This window comes from Anas acuta, chromosome 2 (genome assembly GCF_963932015.1).
Source record: "Anas acuta chromosome 2, bAnaAcu1.1, whole genome shotgun sequence".
NCBI lineage: Eukaryota > Metazoa > Chordata > Aves > Anseriformes > Anatidae > Anas > Anas acuta.
Genome location: NC_088980.1, coordinates 122,798,311 through 122,804,659, shown reverse-complemented (window position 1 = coordinate 122,804,659; position 6,349 = coordinate 122,798,311).

Sequence of the window (6,349 nt, the reverse complement as noted above, 5' to 3'; positions counted from 1 at the left end):
AAGAAAAATTGGTATATCTGAAATATGAGTTAGCTTAATTTAGGGCCACAGATACTAAAATGCATTAATCATAATTGTTGCCTTACAACATGGTGCCGCTGCAGGGCTGATCTAAGTTTGTTTTGGAGGTTTCCATACTGCATTTCAATAATTCAAGATGTTTGGTTTTCTTTTAAGTTTTTATCCTTAATCCTGAGTTTCCTGGGTTTTTTGGAATGTTTACTTTTGGGATAATTTATAACATGCTTTATACAATATGCCATTATGCTTTATACCTTCAGTAACTAATATTCCTTTTCAACCTTAACTATGCCTTGATGTGGGTCTTGTTTTTGTTTTGGTCTGGAAATTTTAATAGCTATTACTCATTTGGGGCTTTTCATTCAAATGGATTCCAATGTATTTGAAGCTAAGATGCAAGTTATACAATGGAAACATCATTCAGCAAGGAAATACAGATACCCTGAAGCAGAAATTCATCAAGAGTTTTAAAGCAGCAGCATCTAACAGTTTAGGGAAAATACATTTAATCAGAGCAAGTCAAGCTCAGATAATTATCAGATGTGCAGTTTGATACAAGGATGATTTTATGTTTCTTCCAGCATGGCAGTGGTGGTGGGGAGGCAGGAGAAGAATGCTTTGGTGTTTTAATATTCAAGGTTATTAATTTTTCTGGAAATGGCAAGAACAGCCTTCTATACAAGCAAGCATAATACAAAAGTCCGCAGTAGTACCTTTGAAGGAAGACACAGCAATGTATCTAGCCAGTAATTTTCCCTACTTTCTCTCTTCCGTAGGTGTTTTTGAGACTAAATTGTAGTATACGGCCATAGTCCCACTCTGAATGTGAATACTTCATAAAGTATCCAACTTCTGTGAGATAGATACCTACTTGGAAATATAATCTGGGTTATCACCTTGTAGGATTCTCTGTGTAACATTGTCCAAAAGTTTTGGATACATCTAGTGGCTACCTGAAATATAAAATAATAGCTTAATCTCATGTTAGTCTACTAGGCATATTTAAACTGTCCTCATTTATAATAGCCACAAGCTGAAATTTAACACACACACAGGCTTACAAGGAACGTTTTTAGTCACAGCTGGCTTTAAAATATCAAGTTGTCTTATTAACTATAGCAATATTAATTCCCTTAAATGCTGATGTAGATAAAGTTGCCTGTAAAGTTGTGTTGTTACTTGCTGGGCATACAGTGTTACAACCAAATTTACAATTATCCACAAGTTTGGCTCTACCTGCAGCCTGTATAGGACCATTTCTGCAGTGTTCAGGAATTCCCTTGTCTTTGATCAACCATCATTAATGCTAGCAATATTCTGAACTCTGCCTTCTACTGAGATCAGAATTCTGTTTATTGAAAATGGCTACCACAAGTGAGTAATCAAGTGTGTTCACACATACAGAGATCCTAAACAATGGAGAATCATTCAGGCATAGAAAGTATACCATAATTCTAACAAGAAGTTTGGGGACTTAGAAGAAAAAAATCAGAAATAAAGGTGTTCTCAAGAATGATACAGTGGTAGTTTATGCATACAATCTCAGATTAAATATGAACGAGCCATTTTAATCTTCCTATTGAGTAGACCAAGCTTAATTTTCTTGCACTTGTGTCTTTGTAAAGCTTTGTGTCTGGTTTTGGACATTCTGTTTTTATCTCAGCCTGTCTTGTCCTTCATGAAATTGCAGTGAGGCAGACTTCCTACAGATGTAGTAATAGCCTTTGAAGTTTTTAAGTTGCCATGAGCTTGGGCGCTGGATCCCTCTTGCACAGCAGTAGTACATTGCTGCAAGGCACGCAGTGCTTCCATAGCACTTCTCAATTTAGTATGAACCATAATGCCAGTTCTGTTGCAATTTGCTCACACAAGTTTGTAGAAAAGTATTTTTTTTATTTTCCAATTGTTAGTGTAACCAGCTTACTAGGCAGCAGCAAGATAATAGGACCGGTTTGGGTTCTGAGGGTTATTTGGAGTTTTTATGGTATTGTATATACAGACATTTATAGCTTCAATTATTTTTAAACAAAAGATGATTGTTGTTAAAAAGGAAAAAATGTGTAAAGTTAATTGCTGATGTTACTATTTTAACCAAATTAGGTTAAAATTACAGTAAGTATACTCAGGCATTAGTCACTCCCTTTATTTTCTCCCCTTTGGTAAATTTTTGTGTTGGGGGGTGTAGTGATTTTTTTGGTGATCTTTATTTCAGGTCAGTGTTTGAAAATAAGCTCAGTATGTTATTTTCTGTTTGATAAGCATATCATTTATTTTCTCTATTTTTATTTTTGTGCCCCAAGGAGTCCAAACCAGAATTGGATTCTCATTATGCTGCTAACATCGTATGTTAATATACATATGTTAATATTTAAACCATTTATTGAAATCCTAATATACAAGATTTTGTAAAACTAGGTTAAGATAAAACGATAAAAGCAAATGGTTTCAAGAATCCAGAAGTAGGCAAAATTTCAATACTAAAGAGTTGAGCTAGCATTATTGTAAGGGTGCAGGTCCCTAGGAGGTGAAAATTGCTAAAATATGTAGTGATAATATATAAGATTAATTGCATGCATGTAGGATTTTTTTTTTCAGCTTGTGTCAAGTCTTCAAGAGCAGACATCAGAGAGCCTCCAGTTGGTTGAAGGATTTTTCTGGAGTTAAAAACAATTATGCTAAACCTTTAAGGAATTAATGAAGTAACTTGTTCCTCAGGGTGTATTTTTTATGAGCTGTAGTTTTACTTTTCAGAGCCTAGGAATAATATCCATAAGGAAATATGTAATTTAGGAACGTTAATGTTGACCTTCAGATGAAACTTCTAACATATGAAATATTTGCTGTGACGTTTGGTTTGTTTTTAATTATGAAAAATTGCTTCATACAGGGCTTTCTGAAAACTACAGTATTCTGGGAAGTAGCATGGTCCACTGGATAGGTCACAGGACTCCATCTCGGGAGAATTGGGTTTTCTTCCTGACTTCTCACAAACCAGGATTGCATAAACTTTAGCAAAGCGTTTTTGCCAGAGCAAGTGTCTGTTTTCCTCTCCATGAAATGAGACTGATCGTTAGCCTTTTAAAAATACAGATGAAAAAGGATATGCAAGTATTGTCATTTTATGTACTAAAAAACATCGCCACATCTCCAGTTGGCCTGATATTAAACACCTCAATTCTCAAAAATACTGTTAGCAAAGAATGTTTATTCTATTTTGCATAGTTTGTCTGTTTAGATTATCTTGGATAGGAAGTGCTTAAGCCCTTTGAGAGGATTATAAATATATTGTTTTAGGAATTCTTAATTTTCAGCTGAAACATGCATTCAACTCCTATGCAATTCGTCCATCATTTCCTGTGTGAATTTCTCTGTTTGCTTTAGACACAGTTACCTTAGGGCTTGTGTATAGCTGCCGTGGCATTACTTTATTAAAAACTGAAATTAATTTATGTGCCTGCATCTAATGGCATGCAATCTTTGGTAATTACAACCATCTGAATTTTTTTCTCCAGCTAGAGGCAAGTTGCATTCACTTACACATCACTGGAGGTTAGAATGAAGCTTGTATTTTTAACCTGTTCCTAAGGAAGATATTGTCAGTCTGAGTCCCACAAAACTGGAGATATAATTGGAGAAATGTGGAGGTACTAAATCGGCAGATATTCCCTCAACTTAAGTGAGATTTGTGCATTTTGTATTGTGATACAAACACCAAACCAGCTCCTCGTTATACTACTTTTGTTTGTTTGTTTTTTTGGTGGAACACCTACCTTTTCCTTTTTAAAAAATCCTATGACAATTAGGTAAAAATCTCAAAGCGGCCAACATGGTTTAACATAAATATTTATATAAAAGCCAGGAACAAGTAACATGTAGATAACATCTTACATCTCTTTAAGAACAAAGAAGAATGACTGTGTGAATACTCACGTTCACTTGCTTTACAGTGGTTGACAAAATAATGCTGAGATACCAGTACATCTTCTGACTGTTCTGAATATTAGCAGCATATAGTAAGTTTTACTTTCTTTTCTTAATTTATCTATCAAACTTCATAACAATATTTGGAAATCTGTTATCTTCTGACAGCTCTGTCTGGTGCTAAATTGACAGCACAATTAATGGCTATTTTCTCTATGGTGGAAAACTAAAAGGGCATTTTCATTTATTTTGCTCATGTTTGGAGAATGAATCTTGCATTTCCCAAATCAACATTGTAGTCTCTACTGGAGGTAAGATACAGTGTTTATAAAGACGCACAGTAAGCATCATAAAGATGCTTATAACAAAGATAGTTTTCTAACAACTTCATTTTTACTTCCAGGCTCTAATATATTTTAATGCTGGTGTTGGACCTCTTTTAATTTTATTTTAGTTGTATTTGCAGGAATCATTTCAGAAACTTTTGTAACAGCAATCTGTTTTATTTCATAGAAACATAAAATGGTTTGGGTTGGAAGGGACCTTAAAGATCACCCAATTTCAACCCCCTGCCATGGGCAGGGACACCTCTCACCAGACCAGGCTCCCTAAAGCCCCATCCAGCCTGGCCTTGAACACCTCCAGGGATGGGGCATCCACAGCTTATTTGGGCATGCTGTGCCAGTGCCTCACCACCCTCTGAGTGAAGAATTTCCTCCTAACATCTCATCTAAACCTCCCCTCTTTCAGTTTAAAGTTATTCCTCCTTGTCCTGTCACTACACCCCCTGACAGAGAGTCCCTCCCCAGCTTTCCTGTAGGTACTAGAAGGCTGCTGTAAGGTCTCTCCAGAACCTTCTCTTCTCCAGGCTGAGCAACCCCAACTCCCTCAATTTGTCTTCATAGGAGAAGTCACTTTCAGTGACTTCAGAAATTTTCTCTCTTAGCTTAGGTTTTGCTTAGGTTCGCACAGTTCTGTTGATATCAGCAGTCAGTATGAACAAAATTGTTACCCAATCCCAAACAGAAATTAGATCATGAAAGGAGTAAAATCAATTAATGACAACTACCCAATGAAGATCATGTAACCTCCAGTGGAAGGATGCTAAGAAGAAGGCACTGCGAGGAAAGAGCTCAAAACTAGTGCTTCTCAAACTTTCCCAGCACAGGGAATTGGGTTGGGTTTATCCAAAGAAGACTCTTAAGGTGTTTTATGTCCACAGAAATAAATTTCAGTTCAATGTTCCAATCCAGAATTGTGAGAATTGCAGCCATCTATGATTTTATACAGGTATTTCCAAAAGCTGTTTTGAAGACAAGGACTTCTTGTACTCGGCCAAATTACTGCCATACTGGAGAGTACACAGATGATTGTTTAATACTCCATGCCACTAGATGAGAATCCTACTTCAGATCTTAATGAATAAATATTCTCTCCGAAACTTCTCATAGCTTTGTCTGCATTTAAATCAAATTACTAGCAGACAGTCCTAGACACCTGCAAAATCTACAGCTATGAGGGAGACCAGACTAAGTCCAAAATTAACTTTCATAATATTAAAGTACTTTTTTAACAGAAACATTTCCCAGAACAAGCAGCTCCAGGGCATGCTCGGTTTGGATTCCACTGCTGAAATAAGGGCATCTTGTGATCTTTTGTGTCCTCTGAAAGAAGGATATAGGAAATTCCAGGTTGGAAGGACAGGACTCTTTATACCTTGTCTGCATTTCTAACAAAGGTCAAAGTAAAACACGCTTGCTCTTTACAACATGTAAGAGAAATAAAGTCCTAGTCTTGGTTGCATTGGAAGCAATAGATTTTGCCACTGACTTCAACTGATGTACTTTTATGTTCCAATCCAACAGCTGCACAACTTGTATACATTTTTTTGACTTACAGTGAGTTATTCATATGCTTATTTTGTAGAATCACTGGCTGGTTAAGATTGGAAGGGGCCTCTGGAGGCCATCTGGTCCAACACCGCTGCTCAGCAGGGCCACCTAAAGCTGCCTGCTCAGGACTGTGACCAAATGGCTGTGGTCTCCAAGAAGGGAGACTTCACAACCTCTGTGGGCAACCTGTGCCAGTGCTTTGTCACCCCCATGGTGAAAAAACGTTTTCTGATGTTCAGAAGGAACTTCCCGTGTTCCAGTTTGTGCCCATTGCCTCTTGTCCTGTCACTGGGCTCCACTGAACAGGGGAAGGATCCCCTCCCTCCACCTGCTGGCAACACTAACGCAGCCCAGAACACCCTTAGCCTTCTTTGGGGCAAGGGCACATCACTGCTGTTTCGTGTTCAACTTGGTGCACACCAGAACATCCAGGGCCTTTTGTGTAAAGCCCCTGCATGTGCTGATGCCTGAACTTTACACTTGTTGCACTTCACGAGGTTCCTGTCGAGGCTGCC